The sequence below is a fragment of the Dromiciops gliroides genome, chromosome 3, assembly GCF_019393635.1.
Source record: "Dromiciops gliroides isolate mDroGli1 chromosome 3, mDroGli1.pri, whole genome shotgun sequence".
NCBI lineage: Eukaryota > Metazoa > Chordata > Mammalia > Microbiotheria > Microbiotheriidae > Dromiciops > Dromiciops gliroides.
Genome location: NC_057863.1, coordinates 198641473 through 198659056, shown reverse-complemented (window position 1 = coordinate 198659056; position 17584 = coordinate 198641473).

Sequence of the window (17584 nt, the reverse complement as noted above, 5' to 3'; positions counted from 1 at the left end):
TCTACTTTATGACACATTTGTTCTAAATATTTACTTCATCAATGATGACCTTGCCTTCTCAATATCTTATGTAGCATTTCAAAAGTCTCTTATGATATTATATTCCATTACATTGTATTGTATTCTATCACATTGTATGGTATTTTACCATGTCATATTAATTATATTCCATTTTACTACATGTGTTTTATATATATACATATATGTGTGTGTGTATGTATGTATGTATGTATATATAAGACTATCATGTCATTTGAAATATTTTGGAGATGACTGTCTCTGTTCTCAGATATAGGGAACTTAGGTGGTGTTTCTAATATATTGCTACTTATAAATTAGAGGCTATATATAGCACCATTCTTTGGCATTAAGCATTTATTATATCATATTAAATGTTAGTAAAAAGAGAGCACATGACTCCAAATGTTCAGAAGCCTTACATTACCTAGGATAGAGAAGAGACCCAGGGGGGATTCACGGGGATTACTCAATATATATACAAAATATTTGATTGGGCAATTTCCCTTTTTCCTATTGGATTTTGAAGAGGACAAATTTTGTAAGCCTCCCAGGCCAAGGGAGAGAGAGTGACCCCCCTCTCCCCAAGGATTTTTATCCTCTCTCAGGTAGAGGCAGGTCACTGCTAATTGGCCAGTAACATTCAAGTCCATTGATTGGCAAAACTAGAAGGTGGTATAAGGGGCTAAAATTCTAGTTAAAATATCTAAAATCTAACGACTGGTTGCCAATAAATGATAAACTTTAGCAAGAGTATTTAAATGTTTAAGTGTTTATTAAAAAGCATTAAGATCAGAGAGAAAGGTAAAAGTCTAACTATTTCTAAGAGACCCTATCAGGCGACCCACCACGGCGAGGTCAGGAACCAAAAAGAGACTGAACCCCTCTGCCAGCATCCACTTCCTACTTCTTGTCCTCCTCCCAGAAATGGGAGGCTCCTCAAGTTGACTGGTTGGTAGCCTTGGTAGACAATATCCACAAGCAAATGTCACTTCCTGACGCTAAGGACCTTGACCACATGGCTTGCTCTCAGAGGCCTTCTCCTCATGGTGGAGCTTTGCTACAGTAAGTCTCCAGCAGGTGGCATCATTCCAATCATTAGAGTGGTCTATATCAAAATGAGCCGTGCCCTGCTGTTCACGATCTATGAAAGATAGACCCTTTGAGGGCAAAGCTTTTACATAAGCGTGATTCAAATCTCTATTGTCTCTATTCAGAGTCTGAACTCCAACTTTACTGACTCTGGGCTGACTTTAAAAGAAGTCAGACAAGGCTCCCTCAAGTGGGGGGAGGGTTCCGGTTCCCCCCAAATCCTATTATTTTTCTCACACTATATAACTATCTATGGATAAAACTACAAATATATAGTTATATATGATATATATATATATATATTATATTTCACTATATTATATAAAAATTTTTGTCATATTTTATTATTTTTTCAATATTACATTATATTATATAACATTATACAATGTAATGTAACATAACATAATATATAACATAATACAGTATAATATAGTATAATATCGATTATATAATACATAGTATAATATATGTATGTATGGATATGTGTGTGCATATATATATATACACACACACATATACATATATATACACACATACATACACATATAGTATAACTGCCATTTACTGCCAGTGAGATCTTTGGCAAATCACTTATACACTCTATTACCCAGTTGCCTCATGTGTAAAATAAGGCACTTGGATATATGATGGCTGATATCCCTTCTAATTCTAAATCAAAGATCTTATGAAAAGGAGGCAATGCTCCACTTGGCCTCTCGTTTAAAAAAAAATTATTGATAGTTTGCATTTATATAACTTACATTTTCCTATGTATCCTTCCCTGAACTGCTCTCAGAGAGCCACTCCTTATAACAATGAGAATAGAAAAAAGAAATTGTTCAGCAAAACTAACAAATCAAAAACTGTGAGAATTTACATACACAATTCCACACCAATAGTATCTCAACTCTGCAAAGTGGTGGCCATGTGTATTGAAGGAAATAATCCTTAGTTAACACCTGTTGACTGACTTTAACATATAAAACAGGTTCAGATAGCTCTGAGATTAAGAAATATACAGTTAGGGGGCAGCTAGGTGGTGCAGTGGATAGAGCACTGGCCCTGGAATCAGGAGCAACTGAGTTCAAATCCGGCCTCAGACCCTTGACACTTACTAGTTGTGTGACCCTGGGCAAGTCACTTAACCCCAATTGTCTCACCAAAATATATATATATATATATATATATATATACAGTCATTGTAATTACAGATTAAGTTCCTCATTTTGGCAGAGCTAAGCTCCAGCAGAACTGAGCTGGAATGAAAATTTCCCCATTTCACAGAAATCCAAGTTTCCTTCACTGAGTTAGTACTCTGAACCAGACTTACTAAGCAAGTAACATTACTTTCCATTTATCCCAACACTTCCATGACATTGAGACTAACTGATGTAAAATTGTAACCAGATAGACAGATTGATGATTATCACATCCTGTTATGCTCCTGACATATCTACATCCTAAATATTGGCAATGGTGCCTAGCTAACATCAGAATGTTGCAGAATGTACCTAGCTTAACCTTGTGTTAATTAACCTCTTTGAGGTTTATTTCCCAAAGTACAGGATGAAATACAGAGATTTTTTTCTTTTAACTTTGCAGAGATTCCTATTAAAAGTAGTAAGGTGATTCATAAGCAAATATTTTTTTTCAAAAAAGATCTTATCATTAAGGAAATATCATATAGCAGGCTATCAGTAAGCACATCTGGGTTTTAATCCTTGTTCTACTCTCAAAGTAACATCAAAATATTGTTAGAATATATCTCATATAAAATATATATGTCTTTAATTTCACACGTGAGCTTCAAGTCACTGTACCTCTCTAAACTTGTTTGCTTACATAATGGGGACTTCTTAATCAAAGACATGACCTTACTTGGAATAAGTGCAGTATGCATTACTTGATACCAATCCACATGATGGTTGGTAAGTCTATATGAAGGTATGCATAATGGAGGAACTTTGGCCACCAAGTACTGAGCACATGAAGGTTTCCTCTTTTTTCTTTCAGTTTGGCATGTAGTGATGACAAGGGTTTTTTTTGTTTGTTTGTTTTGCTTTGTTTTGTTTTGTTTGTTTTGTTTTTATATTGCTTGTTGAGCAGGAACTCAATATATATACAAAATATTTGATTGGGCAATTTCCCTTTTTCCTATTGGATTTTGAAGAGGACAAATTTTGTAAGCCTCCCAGTGTGAGAATGGAGAATAGCATTTTTTTTTCTGCCCATGTAACTGTCTTGTATCAGTGAATACATGATGCCTCTGTTATATTTCTTCTAATTACAGATGAATTAATATCCTGAGATAGGAGTAGCCTAGTCACATGGGAGAATAGAAGGCATATCAAAGCCCTCTGAAATTCTAACAACTGGTTTATTGGAGACAATGACAACAGCAATTGGAGAGTCCTGAGAAGCAACCTGCTAAAGTCTGATCAGAAAGGAGACAGTTCAGAGGAGAATGGAAGGGTCTCATCCACCAGTTTGGCCACACCCAGAAATGAACTGGATTCCACAAAGGGATAAAAAGACTCAGGGCCAGAAAATATTTCTCATGCACAATTTTCTACACATGTATTTCAGTATGTTTGTGCTTCAGGTTTGAATGTACTGGGCAGCTAGATGGCACAGTGGATAAAGCACTGGCCCTGCATTCAGCAGGACCTGAGTTCAAATCTGGCCTCAGACACTTGATACTTACTAGCTGTGTGACGCTGGGCAAGTCACTTAACCCTCATTGCCCCACCAGGGAAAAAAAAAAGTTTGAACCTACTTTCCCCAGAAAGTCATATCTAGAAAGAAGAGGGTACCCTAGGTTGGGCAAAGAATGTAATGTAACAAAGACTTTAAATATGTATTTTCCTAGGGTCTGTATATAAAGGGGAAAAAAAAGAAGTTTACTCTTGGTTTTGAAAGGGATGTTATTCTTTGGTCCTTGCTATATTTTCTCAGAACATATCTCTTGGCAAAGAATAATTGATATTAATTAGTATTCTGGAGATGTTGATTAGTTAATATCAATTCGGTAGTACACTTGGGAGAACTTATGAGGAATCAGAAGACCACACGATTACCTTTAAAACCTTGAAGAAAGTAGTATCCCCTCTTTGAGAACCTGATCTGCTGTTCCAAATGTTATTTAAAGCAGTGATCCCAGAGTCTATGCTACATTGATTTGTGAAATTAGGAGCTTGAATTAGATTAATTTTAAAGTTCCTTGTGACTTTAAATTTCATTTCTCACATTTCTTAAAGGTTTAAGAGATTTGTAGACTCCCAGAATGTTAGGATTGTCATGAGAAGGTCTGAAAATGTTTTAAGACATTTTTCTATAATTTTATTCTATTACATCCAAGGTCACAATTGTAAAAAAAACAAAAAAACAAAAAAACCAAACAAATATTAACTAGCTAATCTAGTCTAAAAAATATATATAACTGTGCTTATATGAAAAATTATAATTGGGCCATAAGTCCCATCTGGGTCGCCATTTAAATATAAAGATATTTTAACTGACTAGGCCTAACTTGGGGGAACTAAACTAATTGCAGGGCCAAACCTTATTGGAGGACTAATCTATCTGGGGACTAATGTGGCTACTTTTGACTGGCTGTTCTCTCAGACTGCTATTAATTTCCTAATCTGTTAGGGCCAGTTAAAATTCCCCCCACACTTGCTCCTCCCAAATTGATAAGCAAAAGATTAAGAAGCCTCTTAATTAAATAATCAAAGCAGAATTTCTTAATAAAAATCAATGTTAAGGGTTAAGAAATGCAAATTATACAACCTGTCTGCTTTTAATATAATAAGGGCCCTTGCTGCTTCTTGCTTCAGGGTATACTCCAGTTTTCTCTAACTTTCACTCTTTTTCTCCTTCACTCCAGCTTCCCTGTGCTTTCACTGCTCAGCTGCTTTCTTCTAACTCCAAGCCCTTTTGACTTTGTCGACCCCCCTGAAAAGCCCCTTAGTGTCCTCACCTCTGTTGCCAACCCCCTGGCATCGCTAGCATCTCTGTATCATAGCCCTTCCTTGCTTTCTCCCTTTCTCTATCCTCCGGCATCCCTTCTGTTCTCTCAATCTTCTGGCCTCTTTGCATACTCCTAGTCCTCCAGCATCCCCCCCTTCACTGTCTTGCTAGCTTCCCCTCCGTCTCTGTCAGCCCCCTTTTTATTAACCTGCTCTCCCAAGTGAAACCCAGGCTTGCTGCCTCCAGGGCCGGCCAAGCCTCATGCTTTGCGAGCCCCCAGCTGGGGCTGGGCAAAGCAAACCCCAATGTCCCTGAGGGTTTTGATGGGCCTTTTCACTGTGCGAACAGGGAGAATGGGCCGTGCCACACCCGTGGCTTGGGGTATTTGTCTGTGCAGTTTAACCCAGCTCAGAGGCCTCCCTGCCACCAAAATGGGGGGCAGCCCCTCTTACAAAGAAAAAAACCCTGAGGGCCTAAGGCTTTTTACTCTCAACCCAAAGGTAGGGTCCCCAAATCACAATAAATTTCCACACAATAGAACGGAAAGTCTAGGAGCAACAACATTAAAGTCCAACTAACTATATTAAACAAATGAGGTAATTAAAATGGAACAGGGAGAGATTATCTACCTCAGTTTCAAAGAGAGTTAGTATGAGGTGGGACTAAGACCTCAATCTCTTACTCTTAGCTTATATAAGGTTCTTACCTTTTGAATATGCCATCCTTTTCATATATAAGGACAAATTCTAATGGGCTTGCTATTTGGCTTTTGAAGGAGTTATTTTGTTTATAACAAAATTTTATGTTAATAAAAATAAGAGCAAAAATAGATTATAGTTGGCTTTTAATACTCTCCCTGAACCATGACATCCTATCTATTGGTCAATCATTTACATTTATATAGCACCCATCTTATCCACATTGCAAAGTGTTTTACATATCAGAACAAATTAAGGAAAGGCCAGCTCAAATAAATGTGTTTAATTTGGATTCAAAGCTCAGCTCCTAAGCACAGCCTTCAGAAATCATGGCATTTTACAATGTTCTCTTCCTCCTTTGCTCCCACAATTCTTGTGGTCGGTATCATGCATTTATCAAATAATCACACACTGATTTGATCTCTCTTCTATATTTCATGCTGTTGCTATTTAACTATTGTGTTATTATTGATGTAATTACTATAGAAAAGAGGTTGTTTTCTTCTTTGTACTTGTATCTTGTGCCTTGCATAGTATATGGAACATAGTAAGCACTAAAATAATTGTTAGATGATTTACTGATTGACATACTGTGAGAAAAAGGGTAGTTGTCTACTCTCAATGTGGATATCACAGTCAATCACACTCCTCCTGACCTGTTTGTAGGACAAAGGTCTCAGATCCCCTCCTCTCCCTCAAGCTAACAAAATCACATGGTTCAAGGAGCCCTGGTCTCAATAAGGTCCACTCCAGAGTTGTGTCCATATAAGGAAGTATAAGGTCCACTCCTGAGTTATGCACATACAAGGAAGAGGGGTGGGAATACTGCATTCTGATTAGCTAGTTTTTGCACGTAGATTGTAACCCTTGAGTAATCGGACTAGTGATGAAAAAGGGGAGGGTCCATTTGTATTAGGGACTAGGGTATAAAACAGGGCCTGTGAGCCCCCTTTCTTTGCAACCACTAGCTGCACACTAGGGTGCGTCCTTCTCATGAGAAGGAAATAAAAAGACTTTGTCACAATGCTGCTGAGTTCCTGAGAATTGTTGAGAAAAGGATTGATTTTCCCTCACACATATTAATAGAAAGAACTTTATATAAATATCAATACTCATCAGAAATTAGATCCAGAACAAAAAACAAGTTCTAGACTTTGGGGGTGTTGTGACTAGCCAGATGTCAGATTAAACATGGTCTCCTGACTCCATTGTATATTATATTCCAAAAGAAAGAATTATGCACCAGATATAGAAGAATTATAGCTGAATTCGAAGGGGAAAAAGAGAAAACATCACATTAAATTCTTATGACTAATAGCTGGACAGTTCTAATACTTAAGTGTTCACATAGCCTTCCTTCTTATCATCCTCTATGTTCCTACAGAGGAAAAAAAAACTTAAATTAATGGCTTTCAGACAAAGTCCCATCTTGGGATTCCCTTTTTTCCATGGCACAGCATTATAAATACATCCTACATCCTGCTCGATAACTATCTTTCAATAAGTGAAAACCAAATACAATGACCACCAATGTGAAGAAGAAGGTGGATGATAAAAATATATTATGTTCTTATTGGAGCCTGGCCAGAGACTGACTCAATGACTGTTACAAACCTTGCTATTCAACCTGAGTCCTTTTTCTTACACTTACTTCTCTTTGCCGCTTAAAGTAGAATTGTCAGAAAGGTAATTTTCAGAGAGGAAGTTAGAGTGACTATAGATTGATTTTATTTTTACCTGTTTTTAAGAAATTTGTTCAAACTTTAGTTGAGAATTGATCTCCAATATTAGATAGTTTAAATACATGTTTTATGAACCCCAAAATTGAGGTTAATTAGGTTCTTTTTAAATTTGGGGAACTATCTGGTTTCTCAGTCACCAGTGTTTATCACCAGGTAAGAATGAGTTTATTGATAATAATTGATATGTTAGGCTTCAGATAAATTGAGAATTTTACCATATGGGAACAGTTCCAGTTGTAACTAAATTTTATTCATCTTATTTTTAGTGAAATGACTTCTAATAAGATGTGTGGAGTTTAAAGTTGCAGTTTATTTTGCATTAAGATAAAAAAAAATTTGGATCTAGAAATTTGTTAATTGCATGATCTTAAAGCAAGTTACTTTAGTTTACTAATGTGTAATGTGGATATTTGATAATTATAGAGTATTCTTTTGGTCTATAAATTGTCATAGATGCAATTGTTAAAAGAATGTAAAATACTTGAAACTCTTTGTTTAGAAATGCAGTATTACTGTGAATTCACAAAGAAGTGATCTCAAAGTCAGGAACATTTAGGTTTAATGAATGTATGATTCTGGGGAAAATACTTTGGCTTCTATGTGTTAATAGCAAGAACAAATTTTAAAATTCTGAAAACTGGAGGTTTCCCTAATAGGCCAAATAACGTGCCATTTAGCAGTGGTGTTGTTTCATAGCTTTTTTCAATAACTCTGTTATTGCTATTAACACCAGACTTTGAAATAATTACACACATTAATATGGCGTGGTACTTAATAACTTTGTTTTAACTTTACTAAAATTTTACTGTTTTCTTTCTTCAAACTTCACAAGTATTTCAAGTTTTCATACCCCTAGCAATTCAAATATTATGATGGCTTTGTATGTTTAATAACTTTAAATTGGTAGATGTTTGAGTAACTTTTATTTCAAAATAGGATATTCAGCTGTAATTTGTTTTACTATAGAATGTTTTTGTTAAAACATTTATGCTGTTTTAACATTTTTCTTTCTCTTAATATTCTATTTCATTTCCAGGATTGCAAAATTCCATAGCATTCATCTACTTTTTAAATGTTGTCCTAACTATATTAATGGTATTTTTAGGCAAAAAAGTGTGAATTATCAGAGCCAACCTTAATGAGGTATCATTTATTTTTTCATCTGAAAGATATGATTACTCTTACAATTAATTTCTAATGAAAATGTAAAAATGTGCACTTCCCTACCTTCTAGGCCATGACTTTCACCAGATACACAGAACTCTATTTAATTCCCTGCCCATAATGATATTCAATTCTTCCTCTTTCTGAAAAGCTCTCTACTTTCCCCCATACCCTGACAGCTCCTGTCTTAATCGGCTCTTCTCCACCCCTAGAAATCCCAATCTGTTAACTCTTCTAACATTGGAATGGTTCTTAGTGTCTCTACAATCCAGATTCAGTTGGATTCCTCTAAACCTCTTCCTTGAGTCTCACTGTATTTACTTTCCAGAGTAACTGAGAGCATTAGGCTTCTTAAGGACTGCCTCTCCTCTGGTCTTTTAGTTCTCTGCACTAGGTTCTGATACTTCCTCTTTGTTGAGCTCATGTGACTGCTTTTCCAAGACCTGAGCAGTGAATGCTCCTGTGATTCTTGTTCTTAGGTTTTAAGTTTTTAAGACATCTGATATTAGCCAATAGTCTCTGTCTTGAAGGATTAGAGATCTCTCTACTATCCAAAACTGAGATAGAAAACCCAGATTATTCCTGGTACATTGATGGTTCCTGTCTCAAATGATGCTGGTTATGCTATCACTGACACAGAAGAGGTCATTGACCCCTTCCTTTGGCTCTTCAGCACAACAGGCTGAATTTGAAACCCTGACTTGAGCTTGTGAATTAGCAAAAGGAAAACTAGTGAATATTTTACACAGATAGCAGGTATGTGTTGGGGATTTGGGGATGTTATGGAAATATAAAGGGTTCCTGATGTCCTCTGGCAGTCCTACATATCTAGAAATTGCTTGACTCTGTTTGTTGCTAGCAGCAATGATTGTTAAAAGGCCAGGACACTCCCATGAAGATTTTCCCTTTGCCTGGGTTAATGCCCTTGCTGACCTGCATGCCAAGCAGACTTCTTCAAAAACCCCACTCCTTATTAGTCTGTCTTCCTTAACATCTTCTGGGCCTGGCCCCAAGTTAATATTGACCCCAGCAAAGCTTGCTGTAGTCCAAATCCCATCCATGTCCAATCCCATCCGAGATCAACTAAGACTAGAAGGGTATAAAAAGGATAAAAACTCTGGGCTCTGGTATGGGCTTAATGGATGCCCAATCCTTCCCAAATCTTTCCATTGACCTATGATGGAATATCTTCACTGCTTAACTCACTGGATTACTGATAAACTACTTAATTTAGGCTGCAAATATTGGTGGTAAAATTGAGATGAGCTACATATGACATTTATATACAATGTGAGATTTGTCCTAAATATAATGTAAATATAATGTAAGCAGCAAGCCCATAAAACTTGCCCCTAAGAAATTTCTTTACCCCTTTTCAAATCTGGCAGATTGATTTTATTCAACCTCTGCCTTTTTCTACTTATAAGTTTGTATTATGGTTTACATGTTCTCCCACTAGGTAGAAGCTTTCTCTTGGAGGAAAGCTACTGCAACAGCCATAGCCAAGTACTTATCAGAAAAGATTTTTCCCAACTGGGGAATTCCTAATGAAGTTCACACTGATTGAGGTAATTCTTTTAAAGGTTCACTTCTCTCCCAATAATGCTACAGTTGGAACCTGGAGACTGGGTCTATTGGAAAAGGATTCCCTACCAAGTGCTGCTGACCTACCCCTTGGCTGAAAGGAATTGACAGCTGGATCCACTTACCAATGAAGTAGACTCTGACCCCTGAATGGATGGCCAGACTCATTACCAATGACCCCAAGCTTTGTTTGACCAGGAAAAAGAAGCAAACAACATCTGTGTAGACTACTTAGTCCCAAGAATCCCGGACATGGCCTGAGAATCCTGTTCCATACCCCAACACTATTTTTGGTCATCAACAAATCCCAGAATTCATCTTGACCAAGAGGAGGGAATGAGAACTACAAAATTTACTGAGAACTGATTCCCCACCCAGTCTCCTCTTTCCCAGACAAATTAGGTGCCTGGGGCTGTCTTTGTCATTTCCAGACTCTTGATGGACTTATGGACCTTCCCCCAAGCAACTTATCCCCTCCCAATGTTTCCCCACCTTACTCCCTGGACTTTGTATTATTATGTAAATGAGTCCACCTACATTAAGTGGTTTCTATTTAGAGTTAGTAGTGCCTATACTTAACTTAGGAGTCATTTTATTGCTTCTTTTCTTAAAGATTCATTTACATTAAGTCACTCTGGAGCAATCTTTTTGTTCCCTTTTTGTTCTGTTACCTCATAAAAACCCTGTCCTCTTTTCCCATATTTGGGTATTTCTAGCTTCTGAGATTTGTGATACCACAAGCTATAGTTCCTCTGCCCCGATTAAAGACCTTATTTCTCCTATATTGATTATTTCCTTAATTTCCAGGTTAACAGAGCTAACAAGACCTTTGACATCACTATAGCCATCAATATTTAATTTGCTCAGCAAGAAAAAAAAAATTTATACTATAACCTTGCTTGTAATGTTACAAAGGAAGATTGTGGCATATCATTAGTAATATCATCTTGCAAAACAATGAGAAGTTTGAATTGCAAAATTTAAAAAAAATTATAGAAAACCTGCTGAGAACAACCAATTAAGTCCATCTGGAGAGCATTTAAGGATGAAACTGGATGGTACACAACAAATAAATGAAAAATGGGGGTAGGAGGGAATCTCTTAAGATGAAAAATGCCATGAAATCAGGACTCATATTATAGCCCTTAATAAGTGGCATAAAAATTTAGAAATTCAAAAGAAGAAAATAAAGCAGAAAGAATATCTGGACTAAACCAAATATACAGAGAGAAGATTGCTGAAGGTTGCACAGTTCTGAGCACATTCATTTAAGGTGCAAGATCTGAAAACAAAGTTTAATAAATGAGTGAGAAAATCATAAATACTATTACTAATGAAAAAGTTAATAGAATAAACAATTATTAACTCATTCTACATTCTCTTCTTTATGTCATGGGAGGATTATGGGCCCCGGTCACCCCAACAATTCTCTGGGGGGTTCAAGGAACCTTTTCCTTGAAACCTCAGGGGTTTTCCCTTGAAATCAAGTAGGCCTCTCCTTGAACACAATCAAGGACACACACACTCACCTAACGGAGATAAGCGGCACAGATTGAACTGAGCATGCTCCAGGACCATCACCCCACATTCCAGTCCTCCTAAGCATCTGGATGAGGTAATCCAGGAGAAGACCACCTGGAACCGCCCATCAGCAGACTGCTTAGACCCATCAGGACAAAGTTGACACCCACCACCAGATCTCTCACGAGGGATTCTTCCTACCACAGCGCAACGCGGGAAGACCACCAGCCCCTCACCCAATAAGAGACTCTTACCCACCCCTCATCGAAACCCTATAAAATGGCACCCCACAAGTCAGTTGGGGGGAAGCGTTTTGTTCTGGCAAACCCTTCCTCCCGGCCGGTTTCTCTTGTACCCCAATAAACCTGTTCTCTTATTCCTGATTAGGTCTTGTGCGAGAGTGTAATTCTTTACAGAGGAATCCTAAGGACCCACGTGCTTTCTCCTATCGGCTCTCCCCATATCATTTATAAGGGCATTTTTATCTTTAAAACCTTAAACTTTATCTTTAAAATCTTTACAAGGTAATCTTTGATAAAATATATAAGGATGATTTTAGAATTCACCAATTCCCTCAATAAACAATTATTGATCACCTGCTATGGACTAGGTGTAGTGGATATAAAGGCACAAGTGAAAGACTCCTTGCCTTAAATAACCTCAATTCTTGAAGGGGGCAGGGAGAGTCAGATAGTTAAATAAAAGATCATGTAGATTTAGATACATATGCATATTTCACCATTCTAAAAGCAAAACTATTGGGTCTTTCCCCTTGCCACCTGCCCCAGAGCAGCCCCCTGCCCTTGTTTTCTTATTCTGATAAAAAAAGTCCCTACATTTGCATTCCAAATATTTTCTTTTTGCCCAGAGACTCATCTCCTTCTTCCTCTACCCCTCCATGACCTATGAAATGCTGGATTTTTTCTCTCCTAAATTTCTGTAAAATACTGCTTATATGCTATATACTCTAACTGAATCTGAAAAGTTATATGTACCACAAGAATTTGAATTTTCTTTCAGTGAAAACAAATTCTTTATCAGGCTAGTAAATTTGTCTACTTTCAAACAGCCCTCCTACCTTTGAATCACATAGGACTTTCACTGATGAATATCTCTTTACCATGAAATAAAAGAGCTTCCTGAACTTGTTGAAGGGCCACATTTTTTTGGGGGGTGGGGGGCTGGAACATATGGTGTATATAGGAGAATACTGTTAGAAAGGCTTATGGGACAGTTTGTGAAGAGCACTAATGCAAAACAAATGGGATATTCTTTATATTAAAGTCAATAGGGAGCCACTAGAAATTGTTGAGCAGGAAAAGGAAATGGTCAGACTTGTGCTGTAGGAATATTATGTTAGTTGCTCTTTGTGGGATGGATTGGAGAAGGGGAATACTTAAGGCAAGGAAGAAATACAACATTCAATACAATAATAATGAGGTCCTAAGTCAGGTATTTGCTATAGAAGTGAAAAGAAGCTATACCTCATGAATATGCTGAAGTCATAGGAGTTCATGAGCAAGGTGACAATAGTGAAAATTTTGTTCAATGATCCACTATTTATAAATATTAACCATAACTTTAAAGTGGAATATTTTAGCCTTTCTATCAATACAGGAAAACAAAATGGATAATTAATGCCATTTATTCATATAGTGATATGCTTTGGATAAATATTCGATAGAGTTGATCCAGTAATCTGTTTACCCTGGATATACTGCAGATGAACAAATGTCCAGGCTTTAAATTAAGAAAGGAAGATATTGGGAGTAAATTACATTGAGAAATTGTAATTTAATGACTGTAAACTTTCCCATAAAAGAAAAGTTTATATTTCTTAATACCAACATATTCTTATTGATTGTTATTTGACTATAAGTAATGGGATATCAGTGTTTAAAGAATGTAAAAGAGATTACATAAATGACAATTTAGATACATGATAGCACAGAGTAGACTGCAATATAATATTGACGAAGGATTTGAGTAGGAAAAACATCGTAAACATTTTCCAAAAAATGAGGTGAAATGAAGTACAAAGACTTGAAAATTGACGTGAACTGCTGAAAAAGCCAGAATAAGGGACAATCTTTGGACAGGTGGTATATGCTTCTCTCACACCCATGCAAATTTCAAGAGAAATGGAAAAATCCCAGGATATATAGTTCATTGCATATTTGTTAAATATGACTTTTTTGAGCTAACCTCAGAATCTAATCAATATTTTTTATTATTTTTAAACTGATGCAAAAATATGCTACAAATTCCACATATCTGGCATGAGCATGTTTGCCATACAAAATATTTTGATATTTTAGAATTCTTATATTCCCCATAGTTGACTCTTAGACTACTCCAGTAATCTTCAAAAATGATTGTTATATTTAAATCAAGCAAAGAAGGAAAGCAGGAAGCGAGGAAGGGAGGAGACAAGAAGGGTAGAAAAGAAATTTGGAAGGAGGGAGGGAAAAAGCAAGCTCTTTTACATGTCTACTTTAGACATGTAGAATTTCTTTTTCCCTTTGTGGCCTAGAAGAAAAAAATACTCTTGTTAACCTACTGTGCTCAAAGGAAAGCAAAAAACTATTTCCTGCATATGGCCACTGACATAAAACATAATATGCCTTAAACTTGTTCCCTCTTTTGTAAAGGTCATAGAATGTTCTTGTGTGAAGCAAAGGTCTAAGAAAATGTAGTGCAGCCACAATTTGAATTTTTGACAATGTTGCCCAGCCAACCATGGACAGCTAAATATCCACTATACAGAGGACTAAATTAATTTTTCTAGGTATTAGTTCTTTAGTAGGGGAAAAAAAAAACATACTAAACAGGGAAGAATAATTTGATTCATCATTGCAGACCTTATATGTGGTGAAATGCCTATTTCTAGGACCTGAGAAAAATATAAAAAGATGTAATATATACATATATCCTGATCAAGGACATGTTTGTGCTTGTTGGTTTCACAAGGTACTTGGGACTGAAATCCCCATCAATATTAATAATCATGCAGATTAGTATGATATAGCAAAGAATGGAAAATGGAAAGGCTTCTTTGATGAATAAAGACCAACATGAAGCTAGACACTGAACAGTAAGTCTTCAAGGGCAACACCCAGGTTACTCAGGAATAGTTGTGTTGGAGATCCAAAAGGCAGGGAAATTATAGAAACTATTATTGCAACCTGAGGATTTTTAGTTTGTTCTTTTTATAGTTTTTTTTTTTTTGTAATTGCATACCCAATTCATTGTTTTTCTCTTTAGTTTATTGATGTAAGCATTTAGATATATAAATGTTCCTCTGCTTACTGCTTTTTCTGTATCTTATAGGCTTTTATATGTTGTCTAATTCTTGTCAAGCTCTTTAATTAAATTATTGATTCTGTGGTGTGTTCTTTAGCCCAATCATTCTTCAAGATTAAGTTATTTTATCTACAATTTGTTTTTGATCTATGTTTCTTTTATCCCCTATCAAATATAATTCTATTGCACTGTGATCTGATATCTATTATACATAGATTACACAAAATTCTATTCATTTCCTTGAATTCTTTCTTACTTATCTTGCTTAGTGTTAAGGGCTAAAATTCTAGCTAAACTGTCTAAAATATCTAATGAGTGGTCACCAAATTCTAGCTAAACTGTCTAAAATATCTAATGAGTGGTCGCCAATAAATTATAAGCTTTAGCAAGAGTTAGACTTTTAAGCATTTATTAAGGAGAATAAGAATTTGATAAAGAGAGAGAGAAAGGTCTAGATTTCTATCTATTAAAGGGAGAGCACATTTCTAGCTCCCTTCTCCACCAGAGTCCAGAGGAAAAAGCCCCAGAGTCAGCGCCAGTCTCTTCCTTCCTCCTCCCACTAGTCCGCGTCACTTCCTCCCGCCAAAGAAGAGACTCCTGGTCTTGCCCTCAAAGACCTTCACTTCATGGGCAGAACTCTTCTACAGTAAGTATCCAGCAGGTGGCGTCATTCCAATCGTTACAGTCCCCCCTGTTGTTCCTCAAGAAACAAAATGTTTCCTTGACGGAACAGTAAAAACAATATAATAACTATTGCTAACTAATAATATGTGAACAACAATACAGAAAAGGAAGAGAGGAAAGTTTTGTCCAGAGGGGCAATTTTTTTTTCTTTCCTCATGAACCGATGCTTTGACATTTTTCTTGCAAAGGGAGAGCCTCTGCAGAGAGTACATGTTACAGATGGTGTATATTATAACAGAAAGAGAAAAAAAACAACAAAAACAACAAATCAAAACTGTTCATTTAAAGTCTCTGAAAGTCTTTTCTCAGATGTCCTCTAGGTGTAGTCGTGGAATGGAAGTCTTTTCAGGGGTTGATGTGTGGATGCTGGTAATCAGCCAGGAAAATTTCCTACAAAATTGAGCTTAACACAACTTTAAAATAGCTTTGTCAATAATCAAATCAAACAATGAAAGTTCTCAAAAATATGTCTAAGGGAATTCAGAATCTTAGTTGTTACACATGAAACATATAATAAAACAAAATTGAAACATTCTTTAAAATTATAATATTACTGAGAAGACAATTGCTGTGATATTAATTTTTAAAAATAATTTTTATCTTTGTTTCATCACTTTTTGCATCATCTGCCTAATTATCCTCATGCCATTATGAGAAATTAGAAAATCTAATATAATTGGTAACAGGTGTCAAGGCCAAATTCAACACTGTATTTATCATGACACCTGAGATAATTATGGGGGTTACCATAAAAGAACAGAGAAATGATGGGATATGAGCATTCCCACACTTGAGCAATATGTACTGCCCATGCAGTATGCCAGGCTTAAAATAGGTGGATGGAATATATGTCCATGCCACCGAACATATTGGAGGAAACTGAGTCAGACTTAATCAGATCCATGGGATTAAGATGTCCATGGCATCAGGCATATAGGAGGGAGCATAGAAGCCAGGTGTAGAAGTGAGATGGGTGGGATGAATACTTCCAGCCATCTGTACAATATTGTGGGGAAAAAGAGAATAAAATATTAAACCAAGAGAATCCAACCTCAACATTTGTCAAAAGCCGTTCCCTTGGCCATACCTTGACTTCATGCATGTCTCCCCTCATGTGACAGTTCAGTGTCTGCTCTTGCATGTATTCCTCTTGTGATTGGATGGCATCTTGGCCAACTGGCATCTGATAACTCAGAATAAAGGCAATTAATGTCTTAAATGATAAGTTCCCATAATCCAAGTCTCATATGGATTTAAAAATTGAGGATAATAAATGATTGCAAAAAATGTGAATACATCTTGATTCAGAACACAATATATAATTATGCAACAATTTCAAATAATACCCCTTTTTTTAACTTAGTATACAATTACTTTTTTGAAAAATCTGAACATATTTAAATACAAGTTAAAGCACAACAGAATCTCAAAGAAAACTTTTTTTTGAAAAAAGAAAACTTTTACAAATGTTCCCCTCTTTTTTTTTTTTTTTTTGGAATGTGCTTATCAAAAATAATACTTCTAGAATCAATTTACACTTGCCATGGCAACCAATTTGCCAAGGAAATGCTTTAAAGAGTTTGATCAAATAATCAGTTGAGAAAAACAAAAACAAACAACTCAGAATATGGGAGCACAATACTCCTAGAATTAACATTGTATTATGAAATCAAAACCATCTTGCAATTTTTCAAAATTAGATAGATAAACGAATAGAAGAAAATACACATGGAACAATAAAAAACAATGAAATTCAAACTAGGACTAAATGAATGTGAACTTAATATTAATAAGAGTATTATAAAATAT